General features: G+C 41.7%; 1 long non-coding RNA gene across 2 annotated transcripts in view; it reads left to right on the top strand.

Moving 5' to 3' along the window:
* Positions 1-26,841, top strand: part of Gm35438 — a 215,028-nt gene that overhangs the window by 141,500 nt on the left and 46,687 nt on the right. For both annotated transcript variants that reach the window (XR_003952921.1, XR_877793.2), the window contains 2 exons: positions 391-438; positions 900-1,130. This is a non-coding gene — a long non-coding RNA (predicted gene, 35438). The remainder of the gene's footprint in view (positions 1-390; positions 439-899; positions 1,131-26,841) is intronic.

Genomic DNA, 26,841 nt, shown 5'->3' with positions numbered 1-26,841 from the left:
ATGTCTTTGTAGGAGACCTCTGACTCTGGTCTTGACACTTTTCATGGATTCTGCAAGACCCACCCACAAATCCACCTACAGACTCACTCACAGACTCACCCATTTGCCCACCTACAGAGCCACCCACAGATCCACACACAGACTCACCTCACAGACCCACACAGACACACCTACAGACCCACCCACATTATGGAGAATAATCTATTTTCCTGGTTATAAAATACATCAGGTGTGAATGTTAATCATATCTATCTACAAAATTTTATCACAGCAATATTCAGGCTAGTATCTAAATTAACCATAGGCCACCATAGATTAGACAAAGCTGACACAAAACTATTTCACTGCAGTATTTGAAAGAATTAATCTGAATTCTTTGTCATGTTATAGGAGAAGACATCCTGTGATTTTTAACTAGTCACCATCAAAGCCCTCCAGGTTCGATGTTCATCTCTTGCATGCTCTCAGTCATGGGGTTGGGGTCACTTCACAAAGCTGCCACATCTGTCTTTGTATAACTCTCTTAGCTGACAGAACCTTACTTGACCTCTTTATTTAATTCTAATCCCTTGCCCCATATCATTCAAGTGTGTGCATATTTCAACCTCTGGAACACCTGAAGCAGGATGAAAGCAATTCACCTTCAATTATACCCCAAGATATATTCTATAAAATACTCCATTTTGCATGATTCTCAGCATGGGGTAAGAGATAGAGAACATTCTGTGAACATATAAGTTTGGGAGATATTGTTTAGCATCCCTTCTTATGGAAGACTTACCCTTAATTATATTAAAGGCATTGATATCCTGTAACAAATAAGCTAGCTAGAATGAGTTTTGACTTCACATTTCCCAGACTCCTGGCTGTGGAAACACTTCTTTTATTTTTCTTTTCAGCATCCTGCAACATTGAAAATTAAAGTGTCTACAGTTTGGGTGATCTGTCCCTCTGGTCGCTGTTCTCCATGATCGTTGCCAACTGTTGACTGTGTTGTAGAACAACTCACCCCAGTGCTTAGTGGCTTAAAATCAAAGCCATTTATTATAATTTTTTTCAAGTTGACAGTTCCTTGGGTGATTCTGCAGATGTGTTGGCCATGATTAATGTCTGCTAGGCTTATCCAGCTGGTAAGTAGGCTGAGGTGGGGGGGTAGGGTGAGTCTGGCCTTTTCACAGCTGAGATGACTGTCCTGTAACTCATGGGCCTCACAGATTCTTCCTCTAGAAGGCTGCCAGAACAGGCTCGTGTATCAGATTTAAGTCTCTGGCATCTTTGATATATAATCTAGTGGCCAGAAGAAGTGACTTAGGTGAGCTGAGAGTAAGAGTGGGAGACATCCCAAGTCATGGGACAGAGTGGGAAGTGATGAGTGACATTAATGAAGGCACCTCAGCATCTAGCACAGTTACTAACAATAATCTGAGAAATGGTTCCCAAATGGCTTCATCAGAATGAAAGCACGGGTGGTACCAGTGCAACTCCCAAGATTCCCATCTCCAACAGGGAACCACAAAGAGGTTGTTACCGATTATATCTGTTCCCTTTCTGTTACTGTGGTAAAAAAAAAAATACCATGATCAAGGAAAATTATAGATGGAAGAGTTTATTTGGGTTTACAGTTCCAGAGGGGTTAGAGTCCATCCTGGAGGGAGGTGTGGCAGCAAGGGACAGGAAGCTGAGAGATCTTCCACTTCAGGTTCGAAGCAGAGTGAATTGGAAGTAAGATTAGACTTCATTCTCAATTCCCGTCCCCCCTCATCCCCAGTGATATATTTCCACCAGCGAGGCCCTAACTCCTAAACATCCCAAACAGTGTACCAGCTGGAGACAACCTGTTCAAATACCTGAGCCTATGAAGGAATTTTTTATTGAAGCCAACAAATGCTACCACCAGACCTCTATAGGCTCAAACCATGTCATAACACAAAATGCATTTAGTCTAACTCCAAAAGCCACAATAGTGTTTGTGAGTTTCAATACTGTTTAAATGTCCAAAGTCATGTCTGAGACTCAAGGCAATGTCTTAGTTGTATCCTGTTGTAAAAAGAAAAAAAAATCAATTCTCATACCTCTGATATATAATGACATGGAATACACTATTATTCTAAGAAGGAGGAATTGGGACATAGTGAGGAAATGCTAGACCAAAGTAAAACCCAAACCCAGCAGGGCTAACACCAAACCCTGTAACTCCTTGTCTAATGTTAGGAACTTAGGTGGTTCTATCTCCCCAGCTTTGCTGACTATGACACACTTCTCACTCTTGGGGGCAATTCTACTTCCTGTCTGCAGATCCCCTGGACAGATTTCTCCTGGCTCTGGCATCTTCAACATCTCGAGGTTCATACGCTTCCCTTTCACATCATGGCCTCTCCTGCTCCCTTTCACAAGTTGGAAGCTTAGCTGTGTGGGGTCTTGCCCTGAGGGTACCCTTCTCTTTGTTCCTGTGCGGAACAGATCCTACATATCAGCCTATGTCTTCCAGACTCCTCTTAGAACCGTCCTTTAAGAGACATTTACAGCATTCAACTGCTTCTTTAGTTCAAAGTCCTCCACTTTCTTCCAGACAGCAATACAGTTAGGTTCTTCACAGCAACAGCCAGTTCTCTGTATCAACTCTGTATTAGGTCTTTTCCATTACTTTGATAAGGCATCATAACCAGGGCAACTTATAGAAAGGGGGATTTATTTAGACCTTCAGTTCTAAGGCAATAGGAGTCTATCACGGTAGCTGGAGCACAACGCTGAGCGTGATCACATCTTCAACTGAACATCAGGCAAAGAGACAGAGAACTGGAAGCAGAGTAAAGCTATAAATTCTCAAAGCTCTTCCCCAGTGATAGAATTTCTCCAGTAAGGCCACACCACCTATGTCCCCAAGCAGATGCAGTGGGGACCAAGTGTTCAAATACCTGAGCTTATGTGATTATGACATTTCTCATTCTAACTACAATATTCACAATGTTAAAAACTAGCTAGGTGATACGATTAATGAGTCTCAAAGCTCTCATTTTAGAACTTTTACTTTTCTCATTTATATGGCAAAATACCTGATGGAGGTAGGAGGTCAGTCATTGAAATAGCATGCTACTCTAACTTGATAGAAGAATGTGGGAAGCACACTGCATAGAAATGCACCAGCCCAGCCGAGGCCAGGCTAGGCCAGCTATTCCCAGCTTACTCATGGATTGGGGGCGGGGGTATGTTCATATTTTGGCTTATGACTTAAGAGAATATAGTCCTTGATCATAAGGAAGGCATGGCAAAGTTCATGGTGTAGGGAGCATAAAACTTGAATTTGTTACACCTCAATTGACCAGGAAGCAGAAAGTAGAGAATACTGGACCCATCTGGTTTTCTCCTTTCCCTTTTCAATGCACTCTAGGACCCTAGCTGATGGGAAGGTACCACCTACATTTAGAGTAGGTCTTTTCTCCTTAGTCAACCCTCTCGAAATACAACTCAACATCATGAGAGGTGTGTCTCCTAGGTAATTCCAAATCCACTTAAGCTGACAATAAAGGTTAACTACCTTTCTTGTGTTAAACAGTGTTATTCGCTTCGATCATAAAGACCACAAAGGAGTAGAAGGAGGTCTAAGACGGAGATTTTCAACCTGTAGGTTATAAGCCCTTTGGAGGTCAAATGACCTTTATACAGGGGTCACCTATCAGATATCCCACATACCAGATATTTACATTATGATTCATAATAATAGGAAAATTATAGTTATGAAGTAGCATGAAATACTTTTATTGTTAGGGGCTACCACAACACGAGGAAGTGTATTAAGGGGTCACAGCATTGGGAAGGCTGAGAACCACTGCTCTAGGATGAAGAAGTTTGCCCTCCTTCCCTGTAATCCTCCAGTCTGCAGCAAATGAGACCAGTAAGTGGTCAGATAAATAGCAGCAAGTCAGCCTGCTTTTACTACTATGACTCTTCCCTGGCTTAGCCTCTTCCCTGCCTATGCCTGTGACTAGATGGCTTCCTCTAATAGTGACTGACGTGAGTCACTCTCTGAGTGTCATGTCCTCAGTCGAGGAGAGAGCTCTGGAAGAGGGACTTAGGCAAGCAATGCTAATATAATTGGACTCACAAGAAGCTGGGAGTAGGAGTCCTATCTCCACAATTGAGCATGCCAGGAGGCTCTATGAAATATAATTGTAAGAGAATTGACTGTGAGAACTGATTAGTATCATCTGCAGGCTAAATATGAAATTACATCCCTCCCTCAAATATATGTATAGGTTTTCACCCAAATAGTTACAAGTTATTATGATTGGTAATATCCTAAAGCATTACTAAATCTCTCTCCCTCTCCCTCTCTCTCTCTCTCTCTCTCTCTCTCTCTCTCTCTATATATATATATATATATATATGTATATATGTATATGTATATATACACATATACATATACATATATATGTATATATGCATATGCACACATATATACATATATGCATATTCATATGCATATATATATACATATATGTGTGTTCTATGAATTCATATGCATCAAATGTTGGGAAGTTCTACTAGTCAGCTGGAATTACCATAAGAAAAGACTGCAGCTTGGGTGGTTTCAGTGACAGATATTCTTTCTAGCAGTTTTGGAATCTAAAAAGTCAAATTAAGATAGAAAGAGAATTGGGAATGTCGTGGCTTACATTTAGACTTACTATACTTGAGAGACCAAAAAACAAACAAACAAACAAAAAACAAAATAAAAATGCCTCTAACTCTCAAGGCCCTAGCTTGTACAGGCTTTCCCCTAGTGACCCACTTCCCCTTTCCCCCGGATGTGAAAATCTATTCTTTTTTTGTTTGTTTGTTTGTTTGTTTGTTTTTCGAGACAGGGTCTCTCTGTGTAGCCCTGGCTGTCCTGGAACTCACTCTGTAGACCAGGCTGACCTCGAACTCAGAAATCTGCCTGCCTCTGCCTCCCGAGAGCTGGGATTAAAGGGCTCATCTAAATCCCTCACTATTATGGAGAACTCTGTTCTGATCTACAAGACCACAGGTTACATTTCCTATGTGGGAAGTGTGTCCTGTGTTCAGGGCCAGGAACCTGGTAAGGAACAGGGGGCCACCTACCATCTCAAGTGGGTGCCTGGGTGCTGGAAACTCCGAACCTACTCAACCTTACCAAGTTTTCTGGCATGGTCCATTGTCCCACACACTAGGAGGATAATGAGGCAGGTGGGCCTCTGAGTTTGAGGCCAGCCTGGTTGACAGAGTAAGTTCCAGGACAGCCAGCCGTACACAGAGAAACCCTGTCTTGTAAGAAAACAACAATAGCAAAGGATTACAATAGTGACCTTAATGATGAATGATGTTATATATATATATCCTAGAATACTGCAATGTAAGTTTAGCCAGTCAAATAAACCTGACATACTCTCTGAATATGTTACAACTCTAAGGAAAAAAAACAAGCAATCTTCCTCAAATCACCAATGAAAGTGTTGCTTTGCAGGTGTATATTTATCTTTTTTTTTTTTTTTTACACCAATAAAGGTATAGGTGAATAATGGTTGAATTGCAATGTCTTTGTGCCTTACTGAGTCCTCCTGATCCGTCTGCATTCTGGTGAAGCTAAGTAAGAAAATGTTGCCAGGCGTGGTGGCACAAGCCTTTAATCCCAGCACTGGGGAGGCAGAGGCAGGTGGATTTCTGAGTTTGAGGCCAGCCTGGTCTACAAAGTGAGTTCCAGGACAGCCAGGGCTACACAGAGAAACCCTGTCTCAAAAAACCAAAAAAATAAAAAAAGAAAGAAAGAAAATGTGAATGGTGTAGTGAATGTGATTCAAAGTCCTATTGGCTTCCTGTATTTGTCAATAACGTTATATTGTAGCACAGTCCTGTTCATTTGTTTGTGTAACGCCAGTGCCTGCTTTGTCCTCAACAGTGGAGTTTAGTAGAGCACATATGATCAACCAAAATCAAAACAGCCCCAATTTCAGTATTTGATCTTTTACAAGATTTAGCAAACTATCCCCAAACTACATCAAAGACTGTGAGTTCAATGCTAGCTCTGTGATATCCTGCTGTGTGATTTAAGATGAGTTATCTACTTCTCTGTTCCTTAGTTTTTCCAGCTATAGATAAATGTGGTAATATCTGTCTCTAAAGGGTCCTAAGGATAAAGAGGTAATACCTGTTTCTAAAAGATCCTAAGGATAAAGACCCCAGCATGTGAAGACCCCAGCCCAGGAGTAGACTAAAGAGCAGAACTGATTAACAACCCGGGACAAACTAACTCCACACCAAAGATGTTAAAGTAAGAGGAACTTATAATTAAGAAGAAAATAATGGTAACTACAGACCTGACTCAAATCCACAAAGCTGAGAGTCCTTTCTCAGCACCTTTCCAAAGGCCCACAAGGATGGCAAGGATTCTATTTGCATATGGGGCGTGGCAAATGGGAGTGAGCAAACCCTGACAGGAACTGTACCGAGTCATTTAAGAAAACAAAATAGATTCTTGGTAAGCTTAGGCCGTACACTAAGTTTAGTTTATTAACAACACATTTAGTAGCTCTTAATCACTCATTTGGGGGACTGGAGAGATGGTACAGTGTCTAAGAGGGATTGCTGCTCTTCTAGAGGTTCTGATTTCTATTCCTAGTACCTACGCTAGGCAACACATCCCTACTGGTGACTCGTACTTCCAGGAGAGCCAATGCTATCTATCGTCTGGCCTCTGCAGGCAACTGCATGCTCGTGGCATGCACTTACACAGATACCTGCAAAAAATAAAATAAAATAAAATGAAAAAGTAAAATAAAACAAAATAGAATAAAATGAAGCATCTTCTAGTTGTTTCTGAAAATAGAAGTCAGGTAACTTAAATTCTGTTTTGAGTTGTGTTTATAGCATCAGATCTTAGTCTGCAATTGTCTAATCCTAACCGTCCTGTGACTGGAGAGGGTCAGCCATCTGATTCATTGGTTCCATGGATCCGATTTCCAGTTTTATTATGAACTTGATTCTCTCTTGTGGTTACTGGCTGAACCTTTCCCTGCGGTCAGCTGTGGCAAAACAGGCCCCTGGGGAGGATTAAGTAGTAAACAGGACATGTGGTTGGGTAATTATCAAGAGTTTACCCCACTGGAAATTTTGTCTGGCTGATGACTGCTAGGTAGCTCAGAAGCATCCTGTTTTAAGTACAGCTCTTGATCCAGGGCAGCAGAGGAAGCTCCTGATTTACCTGGGGTTACACAAGGTCATTGGCAGTTCCTTCAGTAGGTGTCAGCTTCACAGCTATATGGGTAACACTGAAAATAGTAGTCATAGGTGACAACTTAAGTTGTTTAGCGAGGAGTAGGAAGTGTGAATAGAAAGTTCCTAATAGAATCTAGTGGCTGTTTGTTTTCTTATCATGGTCAGATGTCTCTTCACAGGTTTTCAAAATAAATCTAAATTAATCATTAACCCAAGAGCATGACTGGAAAGGAGCCCTCAAGTGAGGAGACTCGGCCACATAGAGAGACTCATTTAACCTGATCTTGATTTAACTTTGGTACCTGGTATCTGTCTAGAAACTTGTCCATTTCATCCAGGTTCTCCAGTTTTGTTGAGTATAGCCTTTTGTAGAAGGATCTGATGGTGGTTTGGATTTCTTCAGGATCTGTTGTTATGTCTCCCTTTTCATTTCTGATTTTGTTAATTAGGATGTTTTCCCTGTGCCCTCTAGGGAGTCTGGCTAAGGGTTTATTTATCTTGTTGATTTTCTCAAAGAACCAGCTCCTCGTTTGGTTGATTCTTTGAATAGTTCTTCTTGTTTCCACTTGGTTGATTTTGCCCCTGCGTTTGATTATTTCCTGCCGTCTACTCCTCTTGGGTGAATTTGCTTCCTTTTGTTCTAGAGCTTTTAGGTGTGTTGTCAAGTTGCTAGTGTGTGCTCTCTCTAGTTTCTTTTTGGAGGCACTCAGAGCTCTAAGTTTTCCTCTTAGAAATGCTTTCATTGTGTCCCATAAGTTTGGGTATGTTGTGGCTTCATTTTCATTAAACTCTAAAAAGTCCTTAATTTCTTTCTTTATTCCTTCCAAGGTATCATTGAGTGTTGTTCAGTTTCCAAGTAAATGTTGGCTTTCTATTATTTATGTTGTTATTGAAGATCCAAACGCTGACACCAGTGCATACACTAGCAAGATTTTGCTGAAAGGACCCAGATATAGCTATCTCTTGTGAGACTATGCCGGGGCCTAGCAAACACAGAAGTGGATGCTCACAGTCAGCTATTGGATGGATCACAGGGCCCCCAATGGAGGAGCTAGAGAAAGTAACCAAGGAGCTAAAGGGATCTGCAACCCTATAGGTGGAACAACAATATGAACTACCCAGTACTCCCCAGACCTCGTGTCTCTAGCTGCATATGTATCAGAAGATGGCCTAGTCGGCCATCAGTGGAAAGAGAGGCCCATTGGTCTTGCAAACTTTATCTGCCTCAATACAGGGGGACGCCAGGGCCAAGAAGTGGGAGTGGGTGGGTGGGGGGAGCGGGTGGGGGACTTTTGGGATAGCATTGGAAATGTAAATGAAATAAATACCTAATTAAAAAAAAGAAATTAAAAAAAAGAAAGACTCATTTACCCCAGGAAACTCTGGCACCCTATATCTTCTTTAGTAAACCAAATAGGCTTGTTTGTTTGTTTGTTTGTTTGAGACCGTGTCATTCTCTAGCCAGGCTGGTGTGGAAATCATTATGTACCTAGGTTGGCTTTGAACTTGTAACAATCCTGCTGTCTCAGCCTCTCAAGTGCTGGGATGACCAGTGTGAGCCACTACGTCTAGCTCCCAGTAAAGTGTTGAAATAGACGTTGGATTTTAGAGTCCTATATTCATAGCAAAATTGAGTGGATGGTAGAGACTTCCCATATACCCCTAACCTTATACTTTTACAGCCTCCGTCATAATCTTCTTGCCGTCACCCCCCTCCACCCCCTGTGGCAATTGGTAAGACTCTACTAGCCAATAGGAATGTAAATAACATTCCTATTATCTACACTTTACTAGGGTTCATTATTATTGTGTGCACCATGGATTTAGACAAACATACAGCCGTAGATATTCAGCATCATAATAGCTAATAGCAGATGTCTCTTTCCCCATAATTCTGGAAATAAATGATCTTTAATCGTGTCTATCATTTTGCCAGAAGGCCATAAAACTAAGATCATGTGGTATGTTCAATTAACTTCTCACATTTCCTAAATACAAGTTTAAGTTTTCTCCTTGCCATGTTAGAGCTTTCTGTTTCATCTCTTTCTTGGTGTCAAATGATACTCCATTGTCCAGATATTTTTATTATTTTTAATGTGTGTGTGTGTGTGTGTGTGTGTGTGTGTGTGTGTGTGTGGTATGTGGCTATGTGCTGTGGTTCAAAGAAGTCAGAGGTGGTATATTCCTCTAGAGATGGTATTATAGGTGGTTTTGAGCCACCTGATGTGGGTTTGGGAACTGAACCTGGGTGTTCTGAAAGAGTAAACTCTTAGCTACTAGGCTATCTGTCCAGGTCCTATGCTAGCTTATTCATACATCCCCCTACTAAAGGATAGCTTGGTTCCTTTCTCATTCGGGGTGAAGTTGCTATAAGCACTCGTGTGTATATTTATATGTGAACATAAACATTTTCTATTCTTTTGGGTAAATACTAAGAAGCATGATTGCTGAATTTTGAAAAAAAAAGTAGGCTTAATTGTGTAGGAAACTGTCCAACTGCCTTCCTAAGTAGCTGTACCAATTTATATTCTCACCAGTGAGGAATGAGAACGTTTCTGCTCCATACCTTGGTGAAGCCTTGGGTGTGTTCAAGGTTCTGGATTTGGGCTATTCTAAGAGAAGTGTGACGGAGCTGAATTTGAATTCCATTTCTCCCATGATTGGGATCTTGACCATATTTTCATAACCTTATTTATCACCTATATTCCTTCTCTGATGTGCTGTTTATGTGTTTAGATCACAATTCGAATGAAGTTCTCATATTGTTGATTATATGAATTCTAAATGTATCTTAGGGTTTTCATTGCTTTGAAGAGACATCATAACCATGACAACTCCTACAAAGGAAAGCATTTCATTGGACTGATTTACAGGTTGAAAGCTGTAAATTATCCATTATCATTGTGGCAGGAATCATGGCAGCATGCAAACAGACATAGTGCTGGAGGAGCCGAGAGTTCTGCCTCATGATTCTCAGGCAGCAGAAGGGAATTGTGTGCCACACTGGTCAGAACTTGAGCATATGAGACTTCAAGCCATACCCACACAGTGACACACTTCCTCCAGCTAGGCCACACCTCCTCCAACAAGGCCATATCCCCTAATGCCACTCCCTATGGGAAAAGAATTCAAACACATGAGCCTATAGGGGCCGTATCTATCCCAACCACCACAGTATGTATTTCATATGACATATTAGACCTTTATTGCATGTCTTGCCTAAGCATTTTCCCTGTAGATTTGTCATTTAATGGTCTTTTAATATCTCTTAGAGCAGATGAGTTTAGTTTTCTAACAAAGCCTGCTTTATTAACTGTTTTCTTTTTTGCGAATTGGGTATTTTGTGTTTTGTCTAAAACATAATTTTTCAAATTCAAAGGAACCCAGACTTTCTCCTCTTATCTTCCAAGAGTTTTATGATTTTGTGTGTGTAGTTCTGTATCTATGTGAGCTCATTTTGTGAAGAGAGTAAATGTATGACTAGATTCTTTAAAAGAAAAACGTTTTACACATGAATTCCCACTTGTTCAAGAGTAATTTATTGAAATCATTTCTTTTCTACATTGTATTACATCTACTTCTTTTCGAAAGATTGGTTGTCTATATGACTGTGGGTCCATTACTGGCTTTCTATTCTGGTTCATTGATTCATTTCTTTCTTCTTTCACCAAGTACCACATTGCCTTGATTGTCATAATTTTATACTTGCCTTGAAGTCTCCTGTGTCTATCTTCCAACTCTCTTCTGCTGTGTTGATATTCTGTTGAGTATTATTGATCCTTTATCTCTTCATATAAACTTCAGAATCAGTTTGTTTGGATCCACAGCATACCTCTTAGGATTTTGATTGGGACATCCTTAAATTAAAACATTTATGCACAGCAAAGAAAACAGCACTGTAGAAGAAAAGATTGCCTGTAGAAGAGAGAATATATTTGCCAGCTATTCATCAGAAAATACAAAGGATCCCAGAAGTGGAACATTTCTCTTTAAAATGTTATTATTGTACATGTACATCTGTGAATGATGTGCAGGGACACACACACATCATGATGACTACAAAGACAACAACTTAGATGACAACTTATGTGGAGGTCAGAGAAAAACTTGGTGGGAGTCATTTCTCTCATCCGTCCTCTGTGTAACCCAGGGATAGAGCTCAAGTCACCAGGTCTGCGTGACAAGCACCCTTACCTCCTGAGTGACCTCACCTGCCCAAAGAATATTTCTTGAAAGCTAGTTAATTCACAATTTTGTTTAGGAAAAATGCTTATATTTTCTTTATCTCAGAAGAACTGAAATCACAATGGCTCAGAGTTCTAACTTGATTGCTCTTTTTCTCTCAAAACTAGAAATAGTCACTCCACTTTTCTAGCTTGTATGGGTTTTAAGAGACATCAGACACACTTCTTATCTTTGCTGTCCTTTGTGGGAGGATAGAATTTCCTTCCTTTGCTTCTTTCAGTATAATTTTCTATATTGGAATCTATACCTACAGTTTTCTCCATTGAAAGAAGTATGTCTACCTGAAGTGTCTTTTGTTGTTGTTGATAGTGTTTTGTTTGTTTGTTTTAATCCTGCTTGGTGTCAGTGCTTTCTGAGCCTCATAGATCTGTGACTTTGTGCTTGACAAGAATTTCTTAGGCATTATTGATTTTTTGCTTTTGTTTTTGCTTTTCCCAGAAAGGATTTCTCTAGGTAGCCTTGGCCGTTCTGGAACTCACTCTGTAGACAAGGCTGTCATCAGACTCAGAGATCTGCCTGCCTCTGCCTCCCAAGTGTTTCTTTATGTACATGTTGTTCTGTCTGTCTTCTATGATTATCTATGTCATGTTCTTTTAAATTCTGGTTTTAGTTTTTGAACCTCACAGTTTTTGTTTTCTTCAGTTTTGGAGAGTTTTGTTGAGAATCTCAAGCTTAGATTCTTTCCTCAACTGTGTAGTCTGTTGTGGATTTGGTCTAATGCTACTAATGTTAATTTGGTCCCCCAAATTACCCAGGAATCTACTTGTCTGCAGTAAGACATTGAGGCACCCTACCCCCAGTTGGTTTTGATAGGTAAATAAAGTTACCGGTGGCCAATGGCAGGCAGGGAGACAGAGGTGGGACTTTTAGGATTCCTGGGCAAAGGACCAGGAGAGAGATGGGGTAGGGGGAGATAGCCTCCATGCCAGGAGAGGAGTAGCTGCCAGGCCTGGGAAGGCAGGACAGAGCGACAACCAATGTGTAAGAGCTGGGGAAGAGCCACACACACACTGGGTCTAGGGCAACAACAATAGAATGTAGATTTTAGTAAGTCAATAACTCAGGAATATTAGAGGGGAGGTGTTAACCACATGGAGGTTTGGAACTGGCCCAGTCACTGAGCTGTTTAAGGCATATTCAACTAGAAGATGCTCTCTCTCTCTCTCTCTCTCTCTCTCTCTCTCTCTCTCTCTCTGTGTGTGTGTGTGTGTGTGTGTGTGTGTGTGTGTGTGTATCTTTCATTAGGGAATCTAGAACACTGGGGCAGGTAGCAAGGAATGAGTAGCCGCTGCCGGGTCAATTAGAGAAGAGATTAATTGGCAACTACTGCAGTAGTCAGCGTCTTTGTTTATTCGTTTGTTTTCAGGTTCTGTCTTAGAAGTTCTTACTGTGTTTGCACTGGTCTATTGCAGACTGCTGTCTGTCTACAAGTAGCGTCTTCAACAGGTGAACCACAGTTGCCTTAAGTTCCTGTTTAATCACCCAACTTCCTCTCCATCCTCTTAGTCTGACACTTGTGTGCTCTTTAGCCTGTGTTTTTGTTTTCTACTGTGCCTTGGAATGTTTTCCTAGTAGCCAGGCATGAGGTAATAGATAAAATTAGCATCTGTGAACAGACGTGAGACTAATGTGCTGAGGCGGGAATGGTAAGCATTCTGTGATTGGCCTCCACCATCTGGAGGGACGAGGCTTTTGAACTGTGAGCTCCATGAGGGCTTCTGGTTGATTTTTTTCCTCTCAGAGGTGAGATGGGATGACTGGAGGGGGTTGGAAATGGGGGTTTCCCTTTTCCCAGGTTAGATAGGCTCCAGTAAGAGCCTAGCATGTTAGATTCTAGTTAAACAGTTTCTCCTGGTGCTGGGCTTTATTAAGACAGCACAAAATGTTCTGGTGTGTTTTAAAATAGTTTTTTTTTTCTCACCCCAAAGGAAGCAGGAGACAGTTTTCCCCCAGTATTCATTATGAGAGACCTAGGAGGTAATTTTGCAAATGTATGGGGCTCCTGATGACAGGGTCTGGGGTGGGGAGTGGCACGGCGGTGAGGTTTAAAGCGATGGGTGTGGAGCTCACTGTCAGAGCTGACTATTGCAGACAGAGCCTCCAGTTGATCCTACACCTCTGCTTCTTCCCAAGGGTTTGAGTTTCTGCTCTGGAAAGCTGTGGTTATCAGTGTCTACTGTTTTTGTTGTTGTTGTTGTTGTTGTTTTTGTTGTTTTTGTTGTTGTTGTTGTTGTTTTTCCAGGGAAAGTAGTTTGCCCCATGTGGGACCTCATTTCTCTTCCAGATTCAAGAATAGGTCTTGATTTTCAGTGTGTTCAGCTTTGGACCTACCTGCCGTTAGATTGGTGTGTGGCAACCTCTAAGCTCCTCATATGCTCAGCCAGAATGGAAAAGTCTGACGGGGTTTTTTTTTTTTTAAACACTCCCCTAGACAGTTCTTATACCAAATTTGTCAGAGTCAGAACCTTCCCAGTTCCTACAGACAGATGATCGGCTGGTGCCTTGCTGTCGTGTGTGAGAATTCTGGCAGAGCCTCCTCCCTCAGATCTTCACATCCTGCCTCTCCCCTTAGTCTTGCCACTAGCTGCAGATCCCCCTCATCAGCTCCCCCTGGATTGAGTTTTATTATTTTTCAGGCCTGTCCATGAAGCCCTCTCTCTAACTTCTTTGGAAGGTTAAGATCAGGTGGAAATAGTCTGTGTTGACAAGCCCATCCGTTTGTCTGGAAGATAAAGGATGAGCCTGTATTACTGAGAGGAAGAGAAGATATAAAAGTACTTATTTGTGGGGTTCCCATCTTTTTATCTTGACTGGTTTATAAAGGACCATGATTCAGGATCTATTGTGGGAAATTTTGCAAGACAAAGAAACCTAATAAAGAGAAGGACAGTCACTGCGATCCTGCACTGGGTATTACAGGCATGAATTCCTTGCTGTGTTTCTCTCTTACTTCTTGACATGATTGTTCAGTGTAGAAGCACACAAATGGGATTTTTTTTTTCTGTTAAAAAGTTACATTGTAGCCGGGCGTGGTAAGTGCACACCTTTAATCCCAGCACTCAGGAGGCAGAGGCAGGCGGATTTCTGAGTTTGAGGCCAGCCTGGTCTACAAAATGAGTTCCAGGACAGCCAGGGCTACACAGAGAAACCCTGTCTCAAAAAAAAAAACTAAAAAGAAAACATTACATTGTGGTGAGAGTTCTTGTATACAGAGCAGTTATTGGACCTGGGGCCACACCTTGCATATATATTAAATTATTTGATTTTCATTATAACCCTAGCTTAGTGGTTCTCAGCCACTAAGTGGTTCCTGATGCCACAACCCTTTAGTACAGTTCCTCACGTTGTAGTGACTCCCAGCCATAAAGTTATTATTATTTTTTTTGCTACTTCATGACTGTAATTTTGCTACTGTTTTGAGTTGTAATGTAAATATCTGACAGGCAGGATGTCTGAGATGTGATTCCCAAAGAACTCGGGTTCTACAGGTTAAGAACCTGTACCCTAGGTGCCACAATCTGAATTGTTCTCATGCTAAACCGATTAAACAGGGCCTGGAGAAGGAAGCTACTTCACTGGGTAAGGATGAAGTCTCAGGCAGACAAGAGGTCAGCCACCACAGTGTGTTAGCTCTGTGCTAAGTGAGTGCCATCGACACTGTATTTTACTATTTAAATTGAATGCATCCATTTGTTTATTAGTTTAAAATAAAATGAGTTTAGATCAATGCCATATTCAGCTGTCATCAGAGCCTCCTCCTACAGCAGATGGGAACAAATGCAAAGATATTATGTGTGTGTACACACAGAGACAGACAGACAGAGAGACAGACACACACACACACACACACACACACACACACACACACACACAGAGAGAGAGAGAGAGAGAGAGAGAGTGCTTGGAATACACAGTTCAAAATGAGATACATTCATCAAAGCCCTCCCTTTAGCATTCAGAGAACCCCACAGAAGAGAACGCAGAAGTAGTGGGGGAAATAGAGGAGATGGAGGAAGCCAGGCCCTTTAAAACAACTGAGCAAAGCTCATATGAACTCATAGAAACTGAAGCAGTAATCAAAGGGCCAACACCAGTCTACCCTAGGACCATTGCATATGTACTATAGCTTTCAGTCTAGTATTTTTATGAGACCCCTGAGTGTGTAAACAGGTTGGTCTCTGATTCCTGTGCCTTCTCTTGGCGCTCTTTTATTCTTCTGTTGGCTGGTTGGTCCAGCTTCCATGTTATGGTTTTTCACTTTATCTTATTATATTTTATTTTGTTATGTTCTATTGTTATATCTTAGAGGTCTGTTCTTTTCTAATGGGATCCAGATGGGAGGGGAGATAGGGAGGAACTGGAAGGAGCAGAGGGAAAAGAGACTGTAATCAGGATATATTCTATGAGAAAAGAATCTGTGTTTAATGAAAGGAAAAAAAAATCAAATGAGTTATTAGATTTTGATCAAATAATTAAAATTATAATATTTGTGGTTCAAAACATATAAGTTTCAATTTTTGACAGAAAACCTTTCTTGCCTCCCAGAAATCAAAGCAAAGAAGTATTAGCATGGAAGACACCAAGGCACACTCCATTCTTGTCACTACCCTTGTTTCTCATCATTTTTCAACTGTCCCAATAATCAATGAGTTTGTCATGTGAGAAGGCGAAGAGGAGAAATGATTTCTCTAGCTAGAAGGGTTCACATTAACTTCTCCTTCCACCGCTGCTCCTGGACACCCTGGCAGAGTGGGCCTGGCACTCTGACAGGCAGGATCTACATGGCTTGTTCCCACATCCTGTTCTTCCTACGGGATTCAAGAGGCATCATTCATAAAATGGGCAGAAAACAGAAGCATTTGACAAATTACCAAATGTATTTACCATTTAGGGAGACTTTAATATATGAAATATTGCACTGTGGGGGTCTGAATACTAATTACATGCGAATCAGTATGTACTATACGTGGTCCTACATGTGGTGACTTAAAAATAGTGTTCTACCATAGTATTATCAGCAATGCTGAGGCATCTCAATTTAAAAATTAATGGAAGCAGATGTTAATCTAAGATCCTTATACTTATGCACACAATAGAGTATCTTGTTGTACATTTTCCATGTGTATCGCAGCTCACAACACTGAGCTCAGAGTTATCAGCACTATGTAACGCATGCTTGGATGGAGTTTCAAGCCCATTTTCCTGTCTATCACAACTCTGTGTCTAGTAACACAAGATAGCACTTCTCCCTTAAAGTTCCGTTCAAGATGAACAGCAAAAGGACCAAACAAAGCACAAAAGTATACAAAGTCTGGCACTAGATAGACTATAAAATAGACAGCTCCAGTAGGAGAGATGAAACAAGAAAGCAGAAATGCCTTGTTTAACCTCTGCTGGGGGTGTGCACAGGGATGTTCACTCTTGTTTGCTACCGTGTACATACCTGCAAAGTGTGAATACTGGAGTTATAGATACACTCTAATATATACATAAGTTCTCAATTCAATAAAGAATAATGAAAACCGGGTATGACAAAGTGACAACTCCTTTCTCCATGAGTACATGTGACAATAATGCTGGACGTAAACAGTTGTCACCAGGAAGCCTCCACTGCGGTAATTACAAATGAACCCACTGACCAGTGCTAAGCACAGTGAGAAGAAGCCTGAGGAACAAAGAGATTTGCATCGTCTCAAGGTATGACCCACAAGACCTTTGTTGACTTCAGAGAGAAAGAAAATACATTGACATTTACTTTATATCTAATGTCTCATAATCAGTTTGTCCAAGTATTTGCATAGTATTAGTAGATGTTGGCCAGCACAAGCAAGTGTATGTGTAACAGAGCCCAAATTCTTGTTGAAAGGGGACGCCTACATTTTGCGTGTTCTTAACAGGTAATTAGCTGGTGTTCCAAGAGAGCTGTTGATTTATGTCTGCTGTGTGAAGCCTCAGACTAGAAACGCTACAAATTAGGACATATTTCCACTAGGAGGGCCGAAATGAGGAGTCCGATGATGCCCTCTCTGACCTCCACTGGACATGCACTGGGAAGTTACTCACACTTGTTAGCATTTGCCCGCTGGAGAGAGGAGAGAGGCTCATAAAACTCAGGAAGCTAATGAAGCTTTCCAGTGGGAAGCTCAAAAAACCATTTGGATGAACTTCCCACTGCAAACAATGGTGGGAGAAAGGATGCTGGCTCAGGCAGGGCTGCCAAGAATTGTTCCAGGAGCACTAGCAATGTATCATGCCTGGCTAGTCATCCATGATAGGGGGAGACTTTCCAATGAGGTAGGTGCCCTTGAATCACCCACGCTCCCTTAAGGCGTAGCTCTTGGTTATCAGTTTCCTACTATAGACTTGACTATGTGTATGCTTCTCTTCTGACCAGGGTATACTCAGTACAGGGGCTGCTTTGTTCATGCTTAAATCACTAATGGCAACATAATTCATTCACAGAATAGACCCTTAATAACCCGAATCACAAATGGAACTGGTTAGGATTAGATCCAAGATGTTGTGTGTGTTTTGGACAAACGTTATGCATGGTTGAACTAATATAGCATGTCTCTAATTGGGAATGTATACACAAGTGACACACAGAAGTGAAAACTGACCTTTTCAGGTACATTTGGGGGAGAGAAGAGATATCTCTGTCACCATAACAACACTGGCTATTCTTCCAGAGGACTGGGGTTGGATTCCTAGCATCCATACAACAATAGCAGCTCGTAAATGTCTATAACTCTAGCACCAGTGGATCCAATGTTCTTGTCTAGCCTCTATAGGCAACAGGTATGCATGTGGTAAACAGTTCAAAAGAATGCATTGACTTCATATGTGTCAGTTCAGATGTGATCTTAAGGGTGTTATTTATATTCCCGGTTTTCTGTTAGAAATGGTGCTTCTGTGGCCTCGGAAAGGTTGGTGATTGTGGAGGGAAATATTAAAAAGAAGGAACTGCCTCATTCTGTGCTTGTGCTGGAAACTCTCAGCCCCGCTGCAGTCCCTCTGGCTCTGGCTCTACCGCCAACTCTCCGGAGGGACCAGAGCATCTGAGTTCCTTTCGCTGCCATGCCAGCCCCATGCAACGACCGTCCACCCAGTGGTCAGCCTCCACAACACCCAGCAACCCAGGAGAAACAAAACTCTAGGAGCTTATAATTAACCAAACAGATTTATGATCAATAAATTATCAATTCACAAGATGCAAATACAATACTTTTAGAACCAATTGATAATGATAAAAGCTGCTCACCTAGATTAGAGAAATTATCCCAAATATTCTATCCTTTATGGTATCATAACTATCTGTGGCTATTAAACCATGCGGGATCTGGCTCTTCTTACTGTCCATCCATCTCCATCTTGGCTCTTCTCCTTGCTCCTGAACCACTCTTTGTCTCTGCAACTTTTTGTTCTGCCTCCCTTTTCCCTGTCCAATCACAGGCCTCCTGCTGCACTAATATTTTAATGTGATTGGACAGGGAAAATCCCATCACAGGTGATCACTCCAGAGATTTTTCTAAAGCAGTTTATCTGGAAAAGCTGGCAGTGATGGGCTAGGTCCTAAGCACTTGTGACTTCAAGTTGAAGCAAATGCATTCAGGTTAGCTGCTGACATAACCAACATCTAGTGTCAGAGGCTTAGCCGTATTTCCTTCCTCATGAGAATGCATTGCTGGTGTTTCTGGTCTGGCAGTTTTCACCTGAATAGAGTTGTAAGGTTGCAGACTGCTTCCATTTTACGGATTTATCTTCCTACAGAACTTCAGTTCTTACTCGTTAGCCTTTCAACTAGTAGTGTATTTGTTGTTGTTGTTATTGCAGTTTTTATTTTTGCTTTTTTTCTCACTATGTAGCATTGATAGACCTGGAACTTACTTTGTAGACTAGGGAGGCTTCAAATTCACAGAGATCTGCTTGTTTCTGCCTCCAGCGTGCTGAGATTAAAGGTATACAGCACCACACCTGTATAACTGGTGGTTTTTTTATGGGCCAGGTCCAGGGTAGTTTCCTGCCTCTGCCCACATTTCTTTGATGTAAATCTATTGTATTTCCAGGTCCAGATGGAAAGCATTAAATTGGAAATATCTGGTTCCTTTGGAAACTCAGTTATGTCATATGATGTTCTGCTGGGGCAGACAGGTGAACAGAAGTTTTGCTAAAGCAGATACCTGAAAGAATATTGAAGCAGATACATGAAAGAATATTGAAGCAGATACATGAAAGAATGTTTTGCAAAGCAGACACAGGTGAGAGAGTGTTTTGCTGAAACAGACTCATGAGAGGACACGTGATGCTTAGAAAGAATGTAAATATGACCACAGATGGTGGGCAAGGGCGCTTTGGCTCTCCTTGCACTGATTCACTAGTCTCCACTGAAGATGCCCTGGCACTGGTTGGCCTTGCACCCCATTGCTGATCTTCACTTGTCGTGACTTAGTTAAGAGTAACTCATTAAAGAACTTCTTGTTGCTGTTTCCACAGACTCATGTGATTTATTTTGGGTTAAGCTGCAGCTCCTGCTTTATGTGTGGTTTTCTTCCTCTTCTTAAGACAGTGATTGCTTCCCCCCCCCCCCCCTTATCTTTATCCATTAACACTCAGTAGTGGGACTGCAGGCTCAATCAGTGAAGTAACTGCGACACAGCATGTAGACCTGGGTTCAAATTACCGACACTCACGTAAAAGCTAGGTGTAGGCACACCTGTATTCTACCCTAGTGCTGGAAGGTGAAGGGTCCAAACAGGCAGATCCAGACTTGTTGGCTAGTGAATCTATCCAATCAGGTAGCTCTGGCCTCAGGGATAGACCCTATCCCAAAAGATAATGTAGGGATCATCATTTTGTTAGTTATTTTTCTGTTGCTGTGATAAAATACCATGAGCAAGGCAACTCGTAGAAGGAAGAGTTTATTTTGGCTTATGGTTCCAGAGGGAGAGGCCATATTGGCAGGGAAGGCATGGTGGCAGGGTGGCAGGGTAGCAGGAGAAGAGAACCTGAAATAGACGTAGGGAACTGGAAGCTGGAAGAAGCTAAGAGCTTTCAAACCCATTCTCACTGATGTACTTCCTCCAAGAGTATACCATGTCAACCTCCCCAAACAGTGCCACCACATGGAGACCAAGGGTTCAAACACAGGAGCTTTTAGGGACATCTTAATTCAAACCACCACAGCAATTAACAGAAAAAGTCGAATGAAGATCTACCTTAGAACTCAGTTCAGGTCTCCTTGTTAACTTTATAGTATTTGGAAATTACAAAATATTTATTTTATTTTTTACATGTATTCGGGGTCTCTCTCTCTCTCTCTCTCTCTCTCTCTCTCTCTCTCTCTGTGTGTGTGTGTGTGTGTGTGTGTGTGTATGTGTGTGTGAGTACCCATGGGCACACACAAACCACAGCTCATGTATGGAAGTGACAGGACAATTTGCAAGAACAAGTGTTCTTTGTGTGGAAGTTAGAGGACAATTTGCAAGAACAGGTTTTCTTTGTCATCTATGAGGGTTCTTGGCATCTAATTCATTCACCTGCTGTCCTCGTTAATGTTCTATTTCTGTGAAGAGATACTATGACCATGGTAAGTCTTGCAAAAGAGAGGATTGAATTTGGCCTTGCTTACAGTTTCAGAGGTTCAGTCTAGTATCATCATGGCAGGAAGCATGGTGGCATACAGGCAGACATGGTGCTGGAGAAGGAGCTGAGAGTTCTACATCCTGAGCCACCGGCCCAGAGAGAAACTCTGGACTTGGCATGGGCTTCTGAAACTTCAAAGCCCACCCTCAGTGATACACTTCCTCCAACAAGGCCACACCTCTTAATCCTTTCAAACAGTGCCACTCCTAGTGAATGAACATTCAAACTATGAGCCTATGACGGTCATTCTTATTCAACACGTCTGGTTTGGCAGCAAGGAAGCTTTACCTGCAAAGCCATCTCTCCCAATCTCTCGTTTTTAATTTTTTTTTAACTAAGCACAATTATCAATACTCTTAGACAAGTACTTTTAGCTACTTAGATATGTAAGTTTTGCTTCAAATATTCATTTTCTACTCACTCACATGTTAATGCAATGTCTATTCATAGACCTTCTAAAAATAAGCACAGGTAGATATGAAGCTTAAGGCAATATATAAAAAGAATTAATTTCCTCCTAAATTTAATTGTCTTTGAGCAACTGGAAAAGGGTATTATTCATGCCAATTAGCAGATTACAAGAATTGAAAACTACTTATCTAGGCCCAGATATCTGTGGGTGTGGGACTCTTATTAGTACATAGGCAATTCAACATTGGAGATGTAGTCTAACACAGTTATCTTTACCCCTAAATACTCTCCTTATTCATTTAACTCATCACATCTTTTAACTAAGAGCTCTAATTTATAACTTTAAATATGCCTATTTTGGAAATGTTCATTGTCTTCCTTTCCACAAACACATCCCGTTAAGGTGTGTATACTCTTGGTCTCTTTTCTCTGTTCCATTGTATTAAACACACAGATAAAAGTATCCATCTGTGTTTTAGTTAGCTCTCTACTGCTGTGAACAGACACCAGGACCAAAGCAACTCTTATAAGAACAATATTTAATTGAGGCTGGCTTACATGATCAGAGGTTCAGCCCATTATCATCAAGGCAGGAATATGGCAGCATCCAGGCAAACATGGTACAGGAGGAGCTGAGAGTTCAACATCTTGTTCCAAAGATAAACAGAAGGAGACTGGCTTCCAGGCAGCTAGGATAAGAGTCTTAATGCCCATGCTCACAGTGACACACTTCCTCCAACAAGGGCATACCTACTTCAACAAGGCCAAACCTCCAAACAGTGCCACTCCCTGGGCCAAGCATATTCAAACCACTATAATCTGTTAATATGTCTTCTGTATATTACTACTTTTTTTTTGCTATAATTTCACTTTGAACATAATGGGAATAAAATAAACCAACAGATTAAAAAGCAACCCCTCCAAGAAAGTGATTATTGTGTGTCAATGGGGTAACCATGGCAAACAATAGGACCTTGAGAGTGGCTAAGGCTGCTTCGGTTCTGTGATAGTGTAGGGCGGGGCTTCAGCGAGAGCTCAGCTTCAGGCTTACCTTCAAAGTGGACGCAATAGTAGTTCTTGGTGTCGATGAACTTTGTTGAGGAAAATAATTACATTTGAGTCAATAGTTCACTTATTTGTTAGTGAAGTAAATTAAGCATCAGTAGTCAGTCACTTATCCTGGTTTTATTTTATTATCTAAGGTCCTGGTAGCCCATGTGAATGGTGAGTACTACTGTCTACTTAAAAGGGCTTTTGGGATGAGGAAGTGAGCATACAGTGAACTATTAGCCCCCCCGTACCTGTTAGCTATCATGGTGCATGTGTGCACTGAAGAGAACACACAGTAGTCTTTAACTGTGATAAAGCCTAAATCAAGAGCGATGCCCCCTATCTCACTGTGTGAGTCTAGTTGTTGCTGTGACCAAGTTACCTGACAGAATTAAACTTAGGGAGAAATTACTTATTTGGGTTCACTATGTGGGAAGATGAAGTTTACCATGGAGGAGAGGGCCTGGTGAAGCAGAGTCGTTCAACTCATGGCAGCCAGGAAGTAGAGCAAAGGGACACAGGAAGAGGCAAGACAAGATCGAAACCCCTAAGACGTACTACTACAGTGATCTGCTAAGAGGTCTTCCTAAAGATTCCACCACCACCCAAAACAGCAGTGTCAGCTGGGGACCAAGTATTTGACACATGAGCTTGCGCGGACAATTTTTATTCACGTCATAGCACCCAGTTCCCCATAGGAAATGTTTGATAGTATCTAAAAATACCTGCTGATTATAGAGACCTGCAACTGAGGTCTAGTGGTTAGACTAGTGAGTGATGTTAAATGTCCTACAGTGAACAGGGCAGTCATGCAAAGAACTATCCTCTCCGTAATGACAGTAGTATTTGAAAGTCTTCACAGTCTTGCTAATGCTGTGACTCTTTAATTCAGCTCCTCCTATAGTGCTGACCCCAACCATACAATTACATCATTGCTACTTCATAAGTGTACTGTTGCTACTATTATTAATTATAATGTAAATATATAATATGCAGGATATCTGATATTCCACCACCAAAGGAATCATGGCCCACAGGTTGAAAATCACTGCTTTAAAAGTATGGACGTACTGTTATGTCACAACTCTGGGTAGGGAGTTTGCCATCAAGGTCCCAGGGTCAGACTATAACTTCTCAGATTGTCAATCTATACAGCCTGGAAAAGGATTGATTTCAACCAACTGATATTAATCACTTGGGGTTTTGTTGTTGTTGTTGTTAGATACAGTATCAATGGCTGTATTGAATTGTTTGTTGACTGATAAATGTAGGTGCTAAATATGTTAGAGGAAGGAAATGGGATGGAGGGAAAAGATGTAACTGTATTTTAATTAAAAACAGAAGCCAAGCAGTGGTGGTACATGCCTTTAATCCCACAGCTCTGGAGGGAGGCAAAGGCAGGCAGATCTCTGTGAGTTTCAGGCCAGCCTGGTCTACAAAGCAAGTTCCAGAGCAGCCAGGGCTGTTACAGGGAGAACCTGGTTTGAAAACCCAAAACCAAAAACCAAAACAAAACAAAAACCAAAAAAACAAAAAAAAAAAAAATACCCAAAAAACCCAAAAAACTTTAAAAGGTTTCTTCAACCCCCACCCCCGTTTTTTGCCTCCATCCTCTGTGACATGTTAACAGGACCGATATGTTGTCTGTCTGTTTGTGTGGTTGGGTATGGCTGAGGTTTCCAAGGTTATACATCACTATGTTAGTCGAGTCCAAAAGAAATTGGGGACCAATGGCTGTAGTGGCTATTAGCGTACTGAGCGCTGTTGCCTTCCAGGCTTTCTCTGAGATCCAGGGCTGGGATCTCACAAATGTGTGGCTCTTCTTAGCTCTTCTCACCCATTCCTACTGTAAACCTCTCTCCCCACCGTCAGCTCCTGCATCCCTTATAGCTCCATTGTTTCAGCTATGTGCTCTCTGTCTTCCTTTCTTGGTCCCCTCTCTCTAGTCCGGTCTCATCTGCCTGCACTCTCTTTGTCTTGCTTTCTTGCTCTTCCCCTCTCTCTTGCCTCTCATGGCCCCATTCAGTCTGCTGGCCTAGTCTACTACTTTCTCTACTCTGGACTCTTCCAGAGACCTCTGGCTGTTCTCTCCCTCAGAGGTACAATAAAAATCCATGTCCCCAACCGCACCTTGGAGCTGCCATGTCCTCAGTTGTTACATTCATCTGCATGCTTGACCTATTAAAGACAGTTTTTGCACTCTTGGGGAAATTTCCCACCACGGAGGCAGCATCTCCAAATGAAATGGGAGCGAACTCAGCCAAGTGCTATTTTGCATTGCTGCTTTAATCACCTGCTCAATTAAAAGTGGCATGATAACTCTGCATTTGGGATCAAATGGAAACGACAACTTAACGTTCTATTGACTTCAGATGCTCACAGACATGAATGTAACGTCACTGAAATCTGAGAATGCAATAAATAAATAAATAAAATCTGATTGTGGCCCAAATACAGGATAAACTGAAAAGGAGATTAAGGTTTTCCTGAGAGACAAGCGATCTGACTATAACATCATAAGAAGGAAGCATAAAAGGGTTCCAGAGGCAACACAGGGGCAGGGTAATTTGATGGATACGGAAGCTGAAGGAATAATAAGAAAGTTTCTTATTTGTGGGTCAAAGCTTGTACAGTAACTAGGCACCCCTCCCCACCCCACCCCCAGCCTGTACATTGTTTGAAAAGTAAAGATTAAACACAGTTAAATCCACAGAGTGAGAAACCAGCCACATCCTGTATTGGGGTGGATTGGCAACAGACAGCCTGTAGGCTATCACCTGGTTATCAAACCACAGGGCTGGGATCTCTGGTCTTTTCCTAGACAAGCCTGTTTACATCCATTTCCTTTGTTGCGCCGGCTGTCACTTGTTTTATGATGTCTATGAGCCTTCAGTAAAAGGCTTCTGTCTGAGAACAGCCTTATCTCTTAACACAGCATTTCCCTGAATGCCTACTGTCAGGTCAGCTTTCCCGCTTCCTACCAGTTCCTGTGGGTTTCCACATCCTTAACTCCCTCAACCCACACATTGCTGTGGACTGCCTCCTCCGGCCTTCGTTGTCTAACTGTAGACTTTGAATTCTTTCCCATTCTTATTTCTCTCCACTGAACGAACTTCATAGAGGAAGATAGATGGGCACACGACTGCCCATCCTGATCCCCTTAAGTCACGGAGCTGTGGGCTAGATTGGCCGTAACATTCAAATTCTGATGTAGTCTAAGCATGCAGTTTGGAGTAACCTTTGCTGGTATGATGTCATAGCCTTTGGCTTTTCTGTTTCCCACTAACAAATATACTGACAGAAGCCGTTTTCTTTGCAGATGGGTGAATGTCAGTAAATAGAAATACTACAGTTCTCTGCAGTATACATTTTGAATTTTATACCTTCCTTATTTGTTAGCATCTAACAGCCACTGGGGATAAGTCTTTAAGTCTGCCTTTTTGTTTTGCTTTGGATTTTTTTTTTTTTTTTCTGTTCAAGGTGACAGTTGATGTTGACTCCAGAGTCAGAGTGTATATATCATGGATGCTCATTTTTCTATAGTACACTACAACTTTTTAGGTGTGCACTGTAAGTGACCACATACAGAGGCCTAGCTCCTATCCTGCCTGTGACATTGTCTGAAGGTAGAATTTGTCAGTTTTGAAATGTTTGTGATTTATTCATGTGTGTAAATATGTGTGTGTGTGTGTATGTGTGTGTGCGTGTGGCACACTTGTTGGTGCCTGAGGTCAGAAGAGGTATTTAATCCCCTCAACCTGGAGTCACAGGGTTTTTTACATCGCTCATTGTGAACCACCTGATGTAGGTACTGGGAACTAAAGCCAGGCCCACTGGAAGAGGAACAACTGCTCTTAGCTACTGAGCATCTATCTCTCCAGCCCCTGAAGGTAGAGGGCTTTTTTATTTTTTCTATGTTTCATATTTATGAGCCTGGCCCTGCTCTGGAACATGGTTGTTTCTTAACACGAGCTCACTGAAGCAAAGGAGTGATTGTTTCTCTCCTTCTCCATGTGGGCTCTTTGCCAAGTTCCTAACAATTCTCCTTTCTCTGGAAACTCCAACTTGGTGTTTGCTAGTCCTTCCTTGAACTCCTGCACCCACCCACCCCCGCTCACACTTAACTGACTAGAGGTGAACCGTCCTGTATCCGGGTTACATTCGCTTCTTAAGACTGAGAAATTGAGAGCCAGTCTATGTGGCTGAGCCCAGATCACATTAGAAGACAGCAGCTCTTTCTAACCAGCCTGGGAGTGAAGAGTA

Source organism: Mus musculus, chromosome 19, assembly GCF_000001635.26.
Source record: "Mus musculus strain C57BL/6J chromosome 19, GRCm38.p6 C57BL/6J".
NCBI lineage: Eukaryota > Metazoa > Chordata > Mammalia > Rodentia > Muridae > Mus > Mus musculus.
This window is presented reverse-complemented; position numbering and strand designations above follow the sequence as displayed.